The sequence below is a fragment of the Balaenoptera physalus genome (genome assembly GCF_965194825.1).
Source record: "Balaenoptera physalus genome assembly, chromosome: 7".
In the NCBI taxonomy this organism is placed as follows: Eukaryota; Metazoa; Chordata; class Mammalia; order Artiodactyla; family Balaenopteridae; genus Balaenoptera; species Balaenoptera physalus.
In genome coordinates this window covers 65,508,491-65,528,217 of record NC_138886.1, presented here as the reverse complement: position 1 = coordinate 65,528,217, position 19,727 = coordinate 65,508,491, and the positions used below count along the sequence as shown (strand labels likewise).

At 45.2% G+C, this 19,727-nt stretch overlaps 1 long non-coding RNA gene across 1 annotated transcript in view; it reads right to left on the bottom strand.

Moving 5' to 3' along the window:
• LOC309663681 overlaps positions 1–19,727 on the bottom strand; it is a 114,923-nt gene that overhangs the window by 62,545 nt on the left and 32,651 nt on the right. Inside the window, exon 2 of the long non-coding RNA XR_014265399.1 lies at positions 17,278–17,945. This is a non-coding gene — a long non-coding RNA (uncharacterized lncRNA). The remainder of the gene's footprint in view (positions 1–17,277; positions 17,946–19,727) is intronic.

The window sequence follows — 19,727 nt, the reverse complement described above, 5'->3', positions numbered from 1 at the left end:
AAGACAAAAGTCACCCTACCATCGAGAAGAAGGAGATTGGGGTGGCTTTGGGGATCAGTATTTCTATTAGATCAGGGTTCAAAGCTGAAAATGTGAAGATAATTCCAGAGTCCTTGGTTAACTGCTAAGAATACTTGCTTAGCACTCCTCTCTCTCCCAGGCTGGTAAAGAATTGTTTCTCATAAAAGAGAATCTTCCAAGAACTACCCAAAGGTGAGTAGACTGGATTTCCTGACTCGCTGTGTTACCATAGGAAGGTCACAGAAAAAGAGACTTAATAGTGCTCATCTTGGATAGATCAAGCCTAGAACAAGGCATGGCCTTTTCATCTGAATGTGCTTCAATATTTCTATTTTGAAGCTAGAGAAAAAAAGGTAGGAAACACTTAAGGAACTTAAAAAAATCAACGAAAACTGTGGGCAAACTAAAATTTTAAAAACAGGAATATAGTACATACCAACATAAACACACACACACACACACACACACACACAATTGCCTGAAATTTTCATATCATTAAGACCAAAGTAACTGCTTGGCTAAGTCATCTTGAATTGAAGAGAACTGATAGAACTTCCCAGAAGACTAGCTACCCATAACATACCCCAATGAAGAAATCCACTATACAGTGATAAATGGCCATGAGTTATAGAATCAAGATTCAAATAATTTTGACAGTCTAAATGTTGAAAAACAAATGATCAGTGACAAATGCAAAGTCCATTACTTTGGCTGAAAGAATCAACGGTCCAGACAGGATGATACCGGTTTAACAGCTATGAGTTTTGACTAGGTCTGTTAGGTGACCACAAGTTTAATATGTGATCATTAGAGTAATGTAACTTCTAAAAAATCAATATAATATTTAGATCACGGCAAGTGATAACTCTACCATTTTCCAACTGGACCAGACCGCATTTGGGGTTCTGGATAACTGTGGTAAATTAATGACGATGTTGACAAAGTAGGGCTTATTCAGAGGAGAGGGCAAAGGGGAAAGCCTCAGGAAACCATATCATAAATGTAGCAGAAAGAGCATCATTTAGAGTTGGAAATAGAGGTGTTCTGTTACTCTAGAGAGCAAAGACCGAGCCAGCAGATTTGAGCTCTCTGCACGAACAAGTGGACACCATTAAATGTCCTATGTCACATGCGTGGAAAGCAAAAGGACAGACCCTGGAGCCAGTCAGCCTGGGTTCATAACCTGGATCTGTCACATATTGACTTTGTAACCCTGAGCAGGTTGATGGAAACCCCCATACCTCAGTTTCCTCATCAGCAAAATGAGGACACTAGGAGTCCCTGCCTCAGAGGATTCTGATGAGGAATACATGAATTATAAGTAAAGTGCTTAGAACTGCGCCTGGTAAATCGTAAAAACTGTAAACATCTTTGCTATTAATACAAAGAACCGGCTTTTTCACCAACAGAGATTCCATGTGTATTGGTTTGCTAAGGCTACACTAACAAAATACCACAAACTGGGTGGCTTAAACAACAGAAATCCATTGCCTCACAATTCTGGAGGCTACAAGTCTGAAATCAAGGTGTTGGCAAGGTTGATTCCTTCTTAGGGCTGTAAGAATCAGTTCCATGCCTCTTTCCTAGCTTCTGGTAGTTTGCTGGCAATCTTTGGTGTTCCTTGGCTTTTAGAAGAATTGACCCGATCTCTGCCTTCATCTTCACATGGAGCTCTCCCTGTGTGAATGTCTAACTTCATATTTTCTCTTTTCATCGGGACACCAGTCATATTAGACTAGGGCCCACAGTAATGACCTCCTTTTAACTTATTTATCTCTGTAAAGACCCTATATCCAAATATGGTCACATCGTGAGGTACTGGGGGTTAAGACTTCAACATATGAATTTGGAGGGACACAGTTCAAGCCATAGCCATGTCGCTGGGGAGCTTTAAAAAGAGGCCAGAAGGCCTATAATCAGAGATGTTGCTGGTTTAATTCTCCAGTGCAGCTGATTTAGGACATGTTTTTACAAAACAGTTATAGGTCAAATCAGGACTTGCAGTATGCAATTTAAGGTGCAATAAAAAGCTTGATTTCTCAACCCAGAGACCTGACTTGGCCTCACAAATTACAGTAGTAAAAAGACCGGGCAATGTTACTGTTACTTCCTTTATTCGTGTTCCTGTAAAGACAGCAGGGGGATATATCTCCTTATGACCCCTTTAAGGCCACATTCTTGCTTGAGCATTCTTTTTGCTCCACAAGTAACAAGCATCCAATACAGTGGTGCCTATGGGAAAATAATATTCTATCTCTTCTGGAGCACTGCAGACTTTTTCCATCTTCAACTCATTTTATCCTCCCAACGACGATGGAGACTATGGCCATCAAATCGCTTCATGCTCATTTCCACATGTGGGAACTGAGAGGTTAAGCTTTTAGTCTGGGGTCATGTAATTAATTAATGGCGGTGCTGTGATTAGTGCTGTGATAATCTATCAATTACGAGTCAATCTATTGAGCATTTCCTATTTGTTTAGTACTGTATTAAATATTGAAGATTGAGACAGGTTATCAGACAAATCACAGCTGTGAAACTTCTAGTGCTGAAGCAGAAGCCATATCAGTGGAGGCAATAAGGATCCCTGCTCACTCTTAACTAAGCAAGCCATGACCACAAAAGTTCTCGGGACATTTTTTTTTGTCTTGGCACAACTACCCGCAGATCATCCAGAGGACTTCATTTCAACCTCCCACTACAGGCAACGTTCTGAAACACTGTTTTCCTGCACCTTGCTAGAGCTGCTCTTTCAATTCTTCCCGCATCTCAGGAAGTTCTGGAGACTGTGTCTCTGACCCATGCCTTGGAGAAAATGGCACTGCCATTTTGATCGGTCATCTTGCCACAGAAAGCAACAGCTTAGAAGTTTCCAGGGCTCTAAAACCACCTCCACTTCTTAAACTTCTCAAACCAACTCAGCAAAGAGCAGAGTGTGCCTCCCCCCAGCGTCCAAGGGCAACCCTGCTAAGTAAGTGCATCTGTGAGGCGCACTGCATAACAAACAACCATAAAAATCTCAGCGGAGATCAGCAAAAGTCTCTTATGTTTTGCTCACACGTCTGTGAGTTGACAGAGGTTTGGCTAGTGATGGAGGCTGAGCTTGGCTGGGCTTGGTTCCAACCTGTGGTTGGGTTTCGAGCTCCCCCACATGTCTCTCATCTTCCTTGGAAGAGCACTTTCCTGAGGCATGTCATTTTCATGGCAAAAAGCAGGAGCAGAAGAGGGCAAGCCCAATCCCACAAGTGTATCTCAAACCCATGTCCACATCACATCCACACACCTCCCATTCGCCAAAGCAAATCACTTGGCCAACTCTAAAGTCAAAGGGTGGGGAAGTACCCCCCCATCCACCAGGAAGCAATGTAAAAGATGGGCAGGTATAACACCACTCCAAGGGAATGGCGGATCAGACCAGTCATTTGTTTGCCCTGGTAAGGCAAAGGCCCAGTTCTTCAGGTTGCCCACGATGCCTCGCCCCCTAGGTACCTGCCCTTCCAGCAGCACAGAGTTTTGTCTTTGACCTTTGACCTATCCTGCCTTCTCCTTTCCTCCCCAGATTCCATGACACCACCTCAAAAGCAGCTCCTCCTTTCTCATGCTGCTTTATTAAAAGCTTTCTGCCAGCCTGGGAAGTTGAGGAATCCCACCTGCATCTAATAGACGATAATTTACTAATGTAACCCAGCACTGTTTGCTTTTTCCCTCAGTCTGTTGCTTGCCTGTTGCATTGTTTTTGGCCAAGTTCCAAAAATCATAATAGGAAAAGGAAAAAAGAAACTATTTAAAAGATGATTATCCAAATATCCAAGCCACTCTCCAGGTAATGAATCCATATTGAGGGAGACTAGCATGTGGAACAATAATGTAAGAGGAAAAGAAAATGAAAAATTCCCATTAAAGTAAATAGGTCCTACAAGTCTATCTTTGCAGGCCCACAACATGGAGCCCCATAGATTTAGTTGTTCACACCTCTCCCATATTTTCAGAGCCATTAACCAGGCTGGACTTGTCAGGGTTTCAACAATGTAACTGTTTAGCTATAAATTTCCCTGCCGGCTGGGGCCTGAGGTTTCCAATAATCACAGGCAAAGGCAGAAGTCAAAATAGACAGTGCATGGGAGAAGGGAGGCATGAGGGTTTACTGAAGTGGGAGGGCCTGGGGTAGCGTGGATAGAGGGTGAAGGCTGCCAGAAGAAAGGATGCCGAAGAGCAGGGCATGGGACCATGGCGGCTCTGCGTTAGATTGCAAGTAAGGCTTCTGCTTCCTGACAGCACAGAAACAAACCTGAGACCCTGGCTCCTTCCCACACAGCCAACCTGGAAGAACCACAGAAAGAAGAAGCAAGACTGGATTTGGGGAACTAATACAAAACTGTGGGGAAGCCCTTGGTAGACTGAATATGGGTGAGGACCAACTTGATGCAGCGGGTATGAGTGAAGGGATGGAGGAAGCTCCCAAGTTCTGCTCTTGCCATTCCCTTTGGAGGATAATCGCCTGCCTCACTGTGGAAAAGAAGGCAGTGCCATCAGCCCGGTGGTAGGTGGGACAAAGACAATGCAACACCCTGTGGGGTGACAAACTGATGGAAAATGTAGACTGGCCAGCTGGCCTTGTACAAATGAAAGTTTCACAAAAGAACGGGCTTACTTTTAGGATGCCCTCTACATTTTCCAACCTATTCTATTCTCCTCTTCCCCCTCCCCCTTCCTTCTCTTCTTCTTTTCTTCTTCTTCTTGTTTCCCCTCCTCCTCCCCGACACCCATACTGGCTGACTCACTAAATTGTTCATGACCCATTAACGAGTTTGAAAAACTTATCCATTGCGATCATTTCCATCCCAGGTTGCTTTCTCAGAACATTTAAGAGAGGATCCTGACCAAAGTTGTGGCCTAATGAAGGGGCAAAAAAATTGGGGTGATGGGCTATAGTTCTCAGGGACTTGAGGCACTCTGCCTTGGAGCTCACCTCTGCCCCTCTTCTAGGAGGTCCATTACTATAGGAAAAAACAATTTTTATATAGAATGTTATATTCAGGTAAATTGTGATTTAAATCTGGGAGCTCAATAGATATATTCTGAAGCATACAAGGCTTTAGCAGGCTTGCTACACAATGAACTATTTAGACAACTCAGGTAAGAAGTAAATCCAGGAGATTACTAGAAGAAATACGGGAAATAAAGGGATTTAAATAATTAGTAGAATTTTTGTTGTCTAAAAAATTTAGAAACAAAGAAAAATCAATAAGTGTATCCATAATAACCCAGAACAAAAGTTTCAAACAATATCAACAAAGGAATGGGAGAAAGGGATGGACAGCAAAGAGATACGAGAATGTGCTTATTAACACGTCCAACTGGTTCAGGGTAAGATTATAGGTGGATGATAGATGATAAATAATAGATAGATGATAGATGGATGGAATACAGATAGATATGAGATAGTTATAGGGATAAGTAAATTTAAGTATAGGAGAGACAGAGCCTCTCATATTAGCTAAAATTTTTTTGCATATATATCAACAATATGTGGTCTGTGAAAAAAATTAAAAGAAAACAGAAAGGTGAAAGGATTAAAAATTATTCAGGGCACATGTGAATCAAAGACGGTAAGAGCATCAATTTCAATATCTGACAATGGAATTCAAGACAAAAAATAATATGAAGAACAGTAAAGCAAGAACCATAAAACCACCATTGGGATATATGAACCTCACAATATAGATTCAACGTATATAAAGTAACAATGATAAAACTGGGAGAAATAGAAAACAAGGCAACACCCTCCCCCCACAAAAAAAGCATAAATCGTATAGTCACATGTGTACTTAGAGCATCTGATGGCTTCCTACTGTCCTCAGAATCACCATCAGGGCTTGTGAGGCTCCACATAATGTGGTCCCTCTTACCTCTCCAGCCCCATTCTTCATACCTCACTCTCTTCAATACGTTCTATATTTTTAAAATTTAGTTTTCTTCTTCATATGTGCCTTTCTCTCTTATTTCCAAACCTTAATATTTGTTGTTCTTCTACCCGGAACGTCTTTCCCACCTCTTTTACCTGGCTAGCTCTTACTTATCTAAATCACCTTAGCTTAGATATTACTTCTTCCACAAGCCTTAAATATTTTTGTACCTTCACAGTATTTCTCTCACTTGTAAATTTCCTGTTTGACTGTCTATCTCCCCCACTAGACTGTAAGTGCTGTGAGGAAAAGGCAGTGTCTGTGTTGATCACCAGTGGACTTCTAGTGCCCAGGACACTGACTGGCATAGGAAGGAACTGAACAGAGTATTTGCATAGTAATAAAAATTTTTTAAAAAGGAAATCATCCCAACTTCTGGTTCAGCATGGCAGAATTAACACGTGCATTTATCTCTACTTCTGTCCCCCAATAGAAGTTCATTAAAATGCCAGTAAAATGATTTTTTAAATGCATAAATCCTCCAGAACGAAGAGAAAGTTATTGCAGATAGCTTACGAAAATCAGTAAAGATGAAGCCTAACTGGGTGGGGTCGGTGGACATGGAAACCAATAAGAAGCCAGATCAAAGAGAAAAGAACTGGAAAGACTCAGTAACTGAACGCACTGGGTGTTTCAGAATATGGGGGGTCGGATATATGGCTGAAAATAAGGAGATTGATTGCAAGTCTTTATGGAAAATGTAGACACCCACCCCCCATCCCCTCATCGAGCCCACTGATACCAGGCAACTACCTTACAGCCAAGCAAAAGAAAAGAGGAAAACTACTAACCTAAAAGGTAGAGACCAAAAAGGAATTCACAGGAAATAGAGACAAGTAGGAAACAGAACAAATATATTTAAATATCTTTTTGCTATAATATTTTTTAATGTCCAGATCTTCTTTCCTAGCAATAATAATCATCATCATCGTCATCATTATTATTATCTTGCCAACCCTATTTTGTTCATTCTGACTTGCATACCTTCCCTACAGGGCTTCTATCTTTCACTAGAATAAATGCATATTTTTAAATCAACATAATGAATATTCTAAGAGAGATAAGAGAAGATTCGACATCCATGAAACAAGAACAGAACGCCTGAGAACAGGATTTTTAGCAAGTAAGTAAGAGCTCTTGGAATTTAAAAATATAATTGACAGCTTTCCTGAGAGCTGGGACAGAAAAATATATATAAAAATATGCCGTGTCTCAGCCCAAATTATCTCTCTGCTGACCTTTACCCAAAGCTCCTAAACCAAACCTGAGTATGTGGATGCTTTTCTATGCAAGGTGTGCCCTCTTGGAGAGGAGGGAACAACCTTGATCCAGTTCATCCATCAACCCCCAGTTCCTCATTTATGGTCTTAGCCCCAGGTGCAGTCTTCAGCTCCAATCTGTGTAACCACTGATTCTCCCTGGGGCCCTCCGGCAAATAGAGATCAAAAGATTTGTGTGCACAAAACAGACTAGACTAGAAGATGATACACAGGCTTAGAGAGATAAAGTGACTTGCCCAAGATCACATAGATAAGGAACAGAGACACTAAATCCTAAATTTCCTGATATCTTCTATTTGTTCATTAATTAATTCATTCAAGAAACGTTATAGCAGGGATAACAAAGATAATTATTTCCTGCAATTAAGGAGCTCACAATCTGCTGAGCAGAGAAAGAGGTAAGCAAGTCTGTTCCCAGCGATGCTAAGATGGAGCTCTGGTAAGTGGGCTATGACAGCTCAGGAAGGATGGCCAAGGAGGGTATTATGCTTGAGCTGGGTCCTAATGGATAAAGACAAGAGAAGGAGAAGATGATGGAGAGGACCAAGATAGAGGTGAGAGTGACCACTGTGCTTTGGGGGCACTGTAGTGGTTCTTCAAGTCTGGACGGCAAAGATCAAAAGTAGTCACAAGGAGAGAGGAGACTGATGCATTGGGCAGGGGACCAGATCAGCCAAGAGCCAGTGTGCCATGCCAAGGAGGCTGGACTTCATCAAACAGCCAGATAATAGGGAGACTTTTAAGGGTTTTGATCAGGCGGGTGACTCTTGCCCGGTATATAATCCATTTACTGATCTGGATTCCAAAAGCTACCAGGGTATGAGAAGGAAGAGATTGTTGTGAGCTGGTGATTAAGCCTGAAAGAGGCAGATGATTTAGGCTGATGAAAAAGAGAGGGAAGGGCTTCCCTGGTGGCGCAGTGGTTGAGAATCTGCCTGCCAATGCAGGGGACACGGGTTCGAGCCCTGGTCTGGGAAGATCCCACATGCCGCAGAGCGACTAGGCCCGTGAGCCACAATTGCTGAGCCTACGTGGCTGGAGCCTGTGCTCCGCAACAAGAGAGGCCGCGATAGTGAGAGGCCTGCGCACCGTGATGAAGAGTGGCCCCCACTTGCCGCAACTAGAGAGAGCCATCGCACAGAAACGAAGACGCAACACAGCCATAAATAAATAAATAAATAAAATTTAAAAAAAAAATTAAAAAAAAAAAAAAGAGAGGGGAGATCACTTGGAAAAGGAGACAGTGGCATGAAACAAAGTTGGGAATGAGAGCACTGAGTTCAAAGAACAACTAGAAAAGCCCTCTACCTCCAGCAAATAATGAGAGACAAGGAGGAGGGTAGGAAATATAGGGCCAGTTGAGGTAGACACCAAACTGAGGAGGTTAGACATGACTCAACATGTTGGTGCTTCTCCAAACTTTCTTCCCAGTGGCAGAGGAAAGGGAACCCCAGAACTCTTGGGTGGTGGCCAGAAGTGGACTTCTACAATCTCAGAACTTCTTTGAAATCTATGCTTAATCTTTAAAATTCATATGAGTTTTGCATTCTTCTTTACATGAGATCTGTTTTAATATAAAAATGTTTTTAATTACTTTCTCATTAAAACACTTAACTTCCCACACCCCAAGAAAGATTTCAGATGAAATTAGTGTTCCAGAAAGATGCTTCCGTGACTTCTCATGCCTCATGAATGCCAATATCTGAGAGGCACGGAGATGCCCAATGGTGAGAAATCCAGTTTCTTCAGGTAAGCCGTGAGGTGAAAGAGGTATTTGAGGAAGTTAAATACGCTGGAGGGTGCTGCACAGATGGGACAGTTTGAAATGGATGTTAGAAAGCCAGGTAAGAGGCTTTTGAGATAATCATGATGAGATCTTAGACCAGAAGATGGTGGTAGATGAAGGAAAATGACATAGACAAGAGAAATGTTTGAAGACTTGATAATGCAATATGGGGCAGGAAGGAGGAGAAGAAGTAATCAAAGATAATCCTGACTTTGAACTAGAGGGACGAGATGCCAAGGCTAAAGAGGAGGAAGCTGAGAAGGGGGGCCCTCATCCTTCCCAAGGATCAGGAGTAACATACTGACTTCAGCCAGCTGTGTGTGCCCATGTGCGTGCTGCACATGTGGAAATGTATTATACATGGTTGGACACGGGGAACAAGATCTAAGGTAGAAACACAAACGTGGGAGTGGGGATCATTCTCACAAAGGTAATAGTTGACACCACAAGAGTGAATGGAAAGCCCAAATGAGTAAGGAGAAAGAAAAAAGCACAGCAAGCTGAGGGCCCAACTTTGGGGGATATGCATAGATGAGGAGTGGAAAGGCGCAGAGGGGCCTCCGTGCAGGAAAGAGAGAAAGGTGTATCCACCTAACATACAGATGTAACACTTTCAATCACAAGTAGCAGGAAAAAATTCAAACAATAAAGGAAAAAAGGGGGGAAATTTATTGGATGGTAAGCTTGAAGAGTCCAGGTGTAGACCCTGATCTCAGGTATGATCAGATCCCAGGGCTCAAATGATGCCATTAGAAACCCATCTCTGTCCACCTCTTTACTCCTCTCCCTTTTCCGGTAGCTTCACTTTCAGACAGATTTTCATATCCTGATGGCCCCTGGAAGCACCAGGCTCTTATCCTCTCATGTCATCAACCAAGGTGAAAGAGAACTTCTCCATCCCCAAAGTTCCAACAAAAGTTTCCAGTAGAAGTTCCAGGTTTGGTTCTGATTGGACTATCTTGGCTCACAGGACCAAACACCCTGGCCAGACCTGGGTCAGGTGCCCCCAAATCTCTGCACCCAATCCTATTGGGGAAGGGGGCTGCCCTAAATGAAAGATGGTTATGCAACTTCCATAAAAAGAGTGAAACAGAGAGAGGGTCCAATGAGAGAGGGGAAGGTGTTAGGAAGCCCGGGGGCGGAGGGGGGTGGAGAGAGGGTGGCCAAACATGGGAAATGCCAAACAAAGACTAAAGGGGGACAATGGAGGCTGCACTGCACTTGGCTAGACAGGAAGCAGGCAGCTCATCTCTCCTCTACGTCTCCCTCCTGCCATAGGAGAGTGAGTGTGAGGACAGTGAAGTCCCATCCTCAGCTTTCCTCCCCCCTCATTCCCAACCTGGCATCCAGAGCCCTGGCACGCAGCCCCTCACCACCATGCCCTTCCAGAGACACGCCACAGCCACTGTGGCGGGAGCCTGCAGGCCTCTCAGGCAATAAAAAGTCCCTCCGGCTTCAGAAAGCGGCCTTGTAATGTGAGATCCAGGTCCTTCCTGGCTGGACTTCTCACCACACACATCATACAATTGCTTCTTTCCCAGCAGGTAATTTTTCCAGTGAAAGAATCACCCCTCCCCTGTCCTTTGTCTCTGACCCACCGATTGTTGGCCGAGGCAGGACCAGCAATGCTCCTTGGCTGGACTTCAGAGTTTCAGTTCAGCCGGGGGTGCTAGGCTGGGATTTAACCAAGGACTCCGAGGGGCTCACGTTCTATGAATCATCTCTCCAGCGCACCGAGACATCAAACCACACTTCACCCCTCGCTCTTTCTTTCCTGGCCGCTTTAGCTCATTGGCGTTTAAAGCAACATGGCTGGCAGCAGCTCATCTGGAACACCTTGGCATATGCTCCTCTACCATGAGAACAGGCACCCTTTACCTCAGAGAAAGAGGAACAGAGAGGCAGACAGACAGACAGACAGATGGACAGGGAGAAGGGAGTCCTGCGGACAGTAAGGATAGATATGGATTTCAAGCTTCTGCAGCGGGATGGGGAGCCACGGCAATCACATCCAAGGTTGCACTCTAGCTCGGGATGGACCAACAGCAGCTCCCCCTAGGAATCTGAGTGGGTTCTTTCTTGTGTGATGTTTTGAAGCACGTCGGCATTCCTGGGCACTGTCAGCCTCCTCCAAATGACCTGAGTGGGGGTGTGAATAGCAAGCTCTCGCCGCTTTGGGCTGTGCAGAGGGAGAGGCTGGGGATACTGCTCCAGACATTTCCTCTCGCTGTGAAAATCAAGGCCTCATCCTCAGTTCCCCAAATGCCCTTGAAGATCAAGGGGCAGATAAGTTAATCTATTATAAATTCTAATGCAACACAGTTCCCTGACCAGAGCCTCTTCTCCTTCGGTGCCCCGAGCGTTAGCCAATGTTTCATCAAAACCAGCTCCCTTCTGCAGGCCCGTGTCCGCTCCTCCCACTCACCCCAAGAGGCTCGCATGCATGCGCCTTCTGGGTGCATGTGCTACACACACACATAAGCACACACGTTCATGGACAAACATAAACACACACAAAGCCAGACCCTGATGATCCTTCCTGATTTATGACACTACCTTGCCCAGTCTGGCTTAAAATTATCATTTTTCACTCTCGGAATGTTTGAATCCCACAAAATGATGCTTAAAAACACCAAAAAGTTAATACACACACGCACACAAACACACATCAAGGAGACTCTCAGAGTTTTTCCACGAGATATTCGTTTCTGAGAACTTGTCTTCCTGTGATTTCAGCCTTACTCTTTGTTCCATCTAGGCTTAATCTCCAAGGTAATGAAAGCAAATCCCAAACCCAGGAGTAGCCCGGCCACGCCTATGGGCAGCCCTCTTCATTTCTTGGCAAGCAGAAAGTCTACCTCATCTGCTTGGAGACCCTCATAGAGCCACTTCAATACCTGCTCAGTCTTAATTCTCCCTCTTATAAAGTGGGTCTAACAAACCCCACCAGGAGTCAGGCTCTGGGAATTCGTGTGTTAACCCTTTGGAAGATGAACACATGATTATCACCATTCAGCCAGGGGGAGGGCGGGGTCAGTCTGACCCTGAGACTCAGTCTGGGTGACCAGTTTAAGAAAGCATCAGTCTAGCAGCTGGGTGCAAACAAAGGAGAAACAGCCCCCTTAGGAACCGCATTTCCAGCAGAATTTACTGCCATCACAGATTTCTACTGAACATAATAATAATCCTAAAGGAAAGCCTCTGCAGGGCTTCCTGCGTGCCCTGAACTGTGTGTCACGTGGATTAGCTCATTTGCTTCTCTGAACCACCCTCTGAGGAAGGTTCTACCATGAAGCCCTAGTTTATACACGAGGAAACAATAGTGGAAAAGTTAAATAATTTGCCCAAGTGGTGGAGCCAGACTGCACTTTTAATGCCTACAATATACTGCAGCGAGCTAGGGCCTGAACAAGCAAGCATGGGTGTGGGCGTGGAAAGGAGCCTGGAAGAAAACACAGCACAGTACCCTAGAGTTACAGGCAGTAGGATTACAGATGATTTTTTTCCTTTTCACTATAGCTTCTATATTTCACCTAGATTTTCTCATTTCTACAGTGAACATGTATTGCTTTTATAAGAATAATTTTTAAATGTTCTTTTGAGAGAGCATCTCCCATTTCTGGTTCTCAGACCACTGAGTTTTTCCAGCCAGAGCAGCAGAGACAAGCAGGGCCTAGGCTCACATGGTTAGGCAGGCTCAAACCATTCCTCAGATTCAGCCACCAAGACAAGGCAGAATGATCGAGAAGCAGTTTAGTCTGCTGTTAAGATATAGCATCATTAGGGAAGTGGAACGTGGCTTCTCGCACCCCAAATCCACCCGTGCTCCCGATGTCTGTGGACAGCATCGGGGAAACAGTGGGAAGGATGGGAAGAGACCTGGATGGGGGTCTGGAGACCAGGTTTCTAGACTTCTCTCTTTCTTTTTTTCACCTGTGGTAGCCAGCTAATTTCTTTACCATCTGAACCAGCTTTCTCACCTTGTGTCCTCTGAGGGCCTCCTGGACTCTAAGAGATGCTGCGTGAGCGCCAGCCACTCTCCACGCTCTTTACATGTGCTATCTCACTTCATCACCACAAGAAGCCCGGGGAGTTGACCTTGATACTCCCATTTCACAGATGGGAACCCTGAAGCTCCAAGACTAAATAACTTGATCAAGGTCACAAAGCAGGTAAGCCAATGAGCTTGGATGCAAACCCAGGTACATCCAAGCCCCAGATTTTGGAGTTCTTTTTGAGTTAATCACACTGTCAGAATTCTTATGCTAACATTCCAGAGACAAATCCCTGGCCCAATCCACTAGCTCCAGCTATGTGTCAAAGTGGTGTCAACATTATCCTTACTGCTTTGGGGGTTGGTTTTTAAGCAAAGTGCTTTTGTAACTCTCACTCTATTTCAGCCCATCCTTCTCCCCTTCTTGTCACGCAGGCTTCACAAAGTCCTTCAGGGTCTCTCAAGCTTTCCCAGGTTCATCAGAAAGAGAGCTCAGCTCTCTGGCACCCACAGAGAGACAATCACACATTAGCCCCTAGGTGCTGGCCCATAAGCTTTTCCCAGAATGGACCAGAAGTGGGAGGGAGGAGGGAGCTTGCACTACACCCAGCCTGTTAGCTCTTAGGGCAGCCAGCAATAATGGAGAATGTGATAAGCTGTCACTAGAAGCCAGCTCAGTTCTCCGAGACTTAATGGTAGAATAACACAATAGGGTCAGACTAAAAAGGTTCCCTTATGAAAATTTTATCAGCAACTTTGGTAAATGGCTATGCGAAAGGTGCTTTGCTCCCAGGCAGACCTGGGACCCCATTTTACAAGGTACAGGCGGCCTGCATTGCATCACCCCCACAAGATATTAAGGGCACTCAAATTGAATTAACACCAAATCAAGCCGGTGCACTTAACAATACAAATGCACTTAAGGGATGCCTCAGGATGATTTGTGACTAAAGAAAGCAAAGAAGAAAACGGCCTGCAAGCCACAAGGGTGGTGTTGTGTGTCATATACAGGAAAGGCCATAAGTAGAACTTAGAATACCGGAAAACCATGAACTTCGGGGGCTCTCAAATACCTTAGACCCAGCCGTAAAGTAGAAGGCCGCTTTTGCGGTATGCAGGAACAATTGATAAATTACAGCCAATTTTCTTAGCGGCGTGGTCTCCATTACCTCTGACAGTGGCGTAACTACTCTGCTAAGATGATAAGAGGTAATAACGGTGTATCAGGTAGCGCCCCAGGAAATTCTTCGCCAGTTGCCAGGTCTCTTCGTGACAGTGATGACACAAAGATCCGCAGTGAGAGCCAAGTGATGAGAAGTGACAGCTCGCCAGGCAGACCATGACAGGTCCTAAAAAGAATCAGCGGAAAATGTCCCTGGCAGACGGGACCCCAGAGTCAGGGCTGGCCCTTTGGTTTCTTTCCTTTTCCTGTCAGCATTCGTCGGCACACATTTTCTCCTCGTGTCTTACTCTTTTGCTCTCCATTTCCCTCACCCTCTTCCCACACCCCTATTCTCACCCCCTCACCTTCTCTCTAAAACAGACCCTGTCTACTGAGCTGGAAGACAATTTGGCCATCTTCATAGATGAATAGCTCTTCTGAGATTATCTTGGAAACTTGGATACATTCTGGACTTGGGAGAATTCAGGGGGAAAAAATGGCCTCACTGGGGATTCCTTTCCATCAAGTGAAATACACACAAAAGCATGCTTTTGTTATCCTTCCAGGAAAGAGCTGTCTCCACGCAGGGTCTTAGTCTGAAAATGGGCTCCATTTAGGTTGGAGGTGGCCTCATTTTGTCAGAGTTACAGCAATTGCTTGTCGAATCATGAGGTGGCTGGGAAACTGAGGCAGGCAGGTTCTATTTTTCACTACAGAGAAAAGTTCTCGAATACCAAGAAGGACCATTTCTAGCTGCTGGTGGGTCCCAGCCGGAACTTGCTTGCTCAGGAGGCAGGCATTATCATAAGAGAAACTGGGAGGACACGAATGTCTCTATGTCTGGAATGACAGATCTTGGGCCCTTGCTCTGCTAGAATTCAGCTGTGTGACTTTGAGTGAGTTACTTGACTTCTTGAGTCGTACTTTCTCTTTTAGTAAAATGGAGACATTTGCATCTTTTCTAATGTCCTCATTGGATTGTCTTGAGGAAGCATCAAAAGTAATTACGGGAAAGGTCTTTGAAACTAGGAACCACCTACACATATAAGGCATTGTTATGATGAAAATAATCTACAAAATACACATGCAGACCCACTTCTTACAAAACCAGTGCTAGGTCCCAAGAAAGAATATTCAAACTACCTGGCTTTCCATAACAGCAGCCTCCTCTCAGATAATCAGAGGAAGAGAAGAACAAACAAATGTGAAGGAAATCCACTGAAACCCCCAATCTTCACGGTACCAATTACTTGCTTGCTTCTCCCACATTGAACTTTGAAGCCAAACAATGAATGGTATCATTCCTGGCATTCCCAAGCTCACCAAATACATCTGAAGGCTTGTGTCAGGACATCTTGCTTCTCAAAGGGGAAGCCAGAGATTTGCCCCATCTTCAGATCATCCTCAGAGAAGTCAGCCAGCACGACAGGTGACAGCATTGCATGATACACATCCTTCTGGGGGTCCTTTACCTTCACCCTGGGCACCTGGAGTCCCTGCCCATGTTCTGCCCTTTATTCTTCTACGTGACCCTTTATGGGCTTAGGGATCACTACTTACACATTGCTTACTTCTTACCTATTATTAGTCCTCTTTCCTCAAATAACCTTCTTTGAAGCTCATAAATCATTATTCAACAATGGTTCATCCAGGCAACAAATATTTATTGAGTGCTTACTATGTGCCCTGCATGGTGCTAGGTGTCAGGAATATAGGGGGATATAGACAACATCCCTAACTCAAGGAGCTTTCTGCATCACTGGCCCTTTCTTAACCCCATCTTTGGTTTCTCTAGTCAGAAATGCAGAGTTCTAAGCTGAGCACACCTCTCTAGTGAGGCAAACCTCTCTATAAATTGGAAAGGAAGCAAAATTTGTGTTACGTAGGAGCCTCCATGTATATGTTGCTAACTCCATCCTTCAGGCCCATCCGACAGAATTCATTCCTCCCTCACCTGGGCTCCCTTAGACTCATACATACTTTTATTACATAATGTGTTCATTTATTTGTTTAAGTGTCTCTCTCTCTCTCTCTCTCTCTCTCCCAAACACACTCTGGGCTTTTTGGCTTGGGCACCCTGCTTATCTTACTCATGCCTGAATCCAAAGCACATATCACAAGGCTTGGTCCTTAGCGGGTACTCAGTAAGCCTTTGTGGAATGAATGAATGAATGAATGAATGAATGAATTTATCTCTTGACTTTCCTGTTCATGACCATCTTCCCTTTCTTCTTTATTATCCCCAACCCCAGCCTATGATCCAGGGAGACAGTGTATCTCAGTGGTGACAACTCTGGCTTTTTCTGTAGTGTTTTGGGGTTGGCTCCTATTGGCTTGCATGAGCAGACTGTTAAATATTCGGGAATTTTTTTGAGCTGATTTAAACTGTTAGAAACTTGAAATTGGCCGTGGTGGAAGTATTTACATGATGGAAGTCAGTAAATACTGCATATCAGGCATTTAGGGTTTTGTTTTGCTTTTGTTTTTTGGGAGCCTGTTTGTCAGCACACCACTACTCTGATTTAGCCAGACTTGGATTTGTGGCTCAGCTTTGCCACTCACTACTTGTGTGACCTTGGACAACTTGCTTGGTATCTCTAGGACTCAGTTTCTTCATCTATAAAATGGGGATGATCATTATGGCTTCACAGGGTTATTGTGCGAATTAAGTGTCCTAATGTTTATAAAGTGCTTAGCACGGTTCCTCATACATAGTAAGTAGCCAATAAAAGTAACTTATTAGTATTAGTATTAGCATTATTCTCTGGCTTTCAGTTAATGCATTCTTTCATCCAGTTTGTCATACTTTTTCTTTCTCATACCTCAAAGGATTTGTGACAACTTAATAAAGCAAAAGCCATAAAGTAGAAAATACAAATTAAAAAATCACAATAAGGGAAAATAAAAATCATTCTACAAAGTCAAAATCACAACACTATCATTTGATGGAATCTAACAGACTCAGGCTCACTAGAGTGTTAGTTGGAGATTTCTTAAGTTGTCACCAACAGAGTCACAAAGTGTTAGAGTAGACAGGGCCTCAGAGATCTTCTTGTTCAATTCCTTACCTTACAGATGGAAAACTGAGGTCGGCAGACAGGAAGGAATCATTTCTTGAGCACCTCCCGGCATGATGGCAGATGCTTTCACTTTCATCGTCTCCATGCCGTTCCATTTTACAGATGAAACCGTTGAGGCCAGGGAAATTGCAGGCCCCTCCCAAAGCCACTAGGCTGGTAGTGGTAGAACTGAAATGGGACGCAGATTCCCACTTCCCAGTCCACTCCCCTCATCTTTCCAGGTACCATGTTGTCTCCTCACTCCAGGAAGAGCCGTATTGTGATAAGAGCTTCCTGAAGATCAAAAAGTCTCTCAAGATCCAACAGAATCATAGTCAAATGGAGAAACTGCAGGCACTGTGGTGGAGGGGACTTCCCAGGGAATTTCCGAGGTCTGCTTGTGACATATGAAAGAAGGACATGCATATGCACGCTGGCAGGAATAGCTGCTTTTGTATAAAACCCATCCTCATTTTGTGTTGGCTTTTGAAAAGACAGCTGTGTTCTTAATTCATTCATTTGTGGTCCCCTCTGAAGTTCAGGTCTTCTTCTGCTGGTCTTATAACTAGATTTTTTTTCTAACTTCTACTAATAGCTTTAACATCATTCTTCACACGACCTTCTGTTGGAGTGGTTAATAGGCACAGAAATCAAATCTCTTTTCCCTTCTTCTTCATCTGAAAGAAGCAGCACAGAACAAGAAAGGGGTTAAAGCAATAGATGGGATGGACATGGGAGGGCAAGGAAGGACCTGCATAATTCACAAAGTGAATGAGTTGACAGCAATGTCTCATTTGTTAGGTCACCACCCTTCTTTGGCAGCAAGCAGGCCGGTGGCCCAGCCTGGGAGTTCTGTTTTATGGGAATTGTGTTATTGCCCTCAGAGCTGTAGCTGACCTCACACCAAATAAACATGTCAGCCACTTCTCAAGTCCCCGTTCCCAGGTGTGGCATGGAGGCACTGTGCAAGGACCCTCATGGCTGCCACTCCCTTCTTCCCCACCTCCACTCAGAAATGGCTCTCGAAGTTCTGGCATCCACGCTAACAGCCCTTTTTCTCTCTTTCCTTGTCCTGTTCCCCAAATCACCTGTCACATCTATCCAAGATCTCATGAACCGGACATGCATTGCCATCTGAGTGCAGGGCAAGCCGCTTGCCTTTAGAGAAACTTCTGGATTTTAAAGAAGTTCCTGGAGACCTTCAACATGGCGGAAGAGTAAGACGCGGAGATCACCTTCTTCCTCACAAATACATCAGAAATACATCTACATGTAGAACAACTCCTACAGAACACCTACTGAACGCTGGCAGAAGACCTCAGACCTCCCAAAAGGCAAGAAACTCCCCACGTACCTGGGTAGGGCAAAAGAAAAAACAGAGACAAAAGAATAGGGACGGGACCTGCACCAGTGGGAGGGAGCTGTGAAGGAGGAAAGGTTTCCACGCACTAGGAAGCCCCTTCGCGGGCGGAGATGTGGGTGGCGGAGGGGGGAAGCTTCGGAGCCACGGAGGAGAGCGCAGCCACAGGGGTGCGGAGGGCAAAGCGGAGAGATTCCCGCACAGAGGAGCGGTGCCGACCAGCACTCACCAGCCCGAGAGGCTTGTCTGCTCACCCGCCGGGGCGGGCGGGGCTAGGAGCTGAGGCTCGGGCTTCGGTCGGATGCAGGGAGAGGACCGGGGTTGGCGGCGTGAACACAGCCTGAAGGGGTTAGTGCGCCACAGCTGGCCGGGAGGGAGTCCGGGCAAGTCTGGAGCTGCCGAAGAGGCAAGAGACTTTTTCTCACCTCTTTGTTTCCTGGTGCGTGAGGAGGAGAGGGGATTAAGAGCGCCGCTTAAAGGAGCTCCAGAGGCAGGCACGAGCCGCGGCTATCAGCATGAACCCAGAGACGGGCATGAGACGCTAAGGCTGCTGCTGCCGCCACCAAGAAGCCTGTGTGCGTGCACAGGTCACTCTCCACACTGCCCCTCCCGGGAGCCGGTGCAGCCTGCCACTGCCAGGGTCCCGTGATCCAGGGACAACTTCCCCGGGAGAACACACGGCACGCCTCAGGCTGGTGCAACGTCATGCCGGCCTCTGACGCCGCAGGCTCGCCCCGCCTCCTCTGTACCCCTCCCTCCCCGCGGCCTGGGTGAGCCAGAGCCCCCGAAGCAGCTGCTCCTTTAACCCCGTCCTGTCTGAGTGAAAAACAGGTGCCCTAAAGCGACCTACACGCAGAGGCGGGTCCAAATCCAAAGCTGAACCCCAGGAGCTGTGCGAATAAAGAAGAGAAAGGGAAATCTCTCCCAGCAGCCTCAGGAGCAGCGGATTAAATCTCCACAATCAACTTGATGTACCCGGCATCTCTGGAATACCTGAATAGACAAGGAATCATCCCAAAATTGGGATGGTGGACTTTGGGAGCAACGGTATATATATTTTTTACCTTTTTCTCTTTTTGTGAGTGTGTATGTGTAGGCT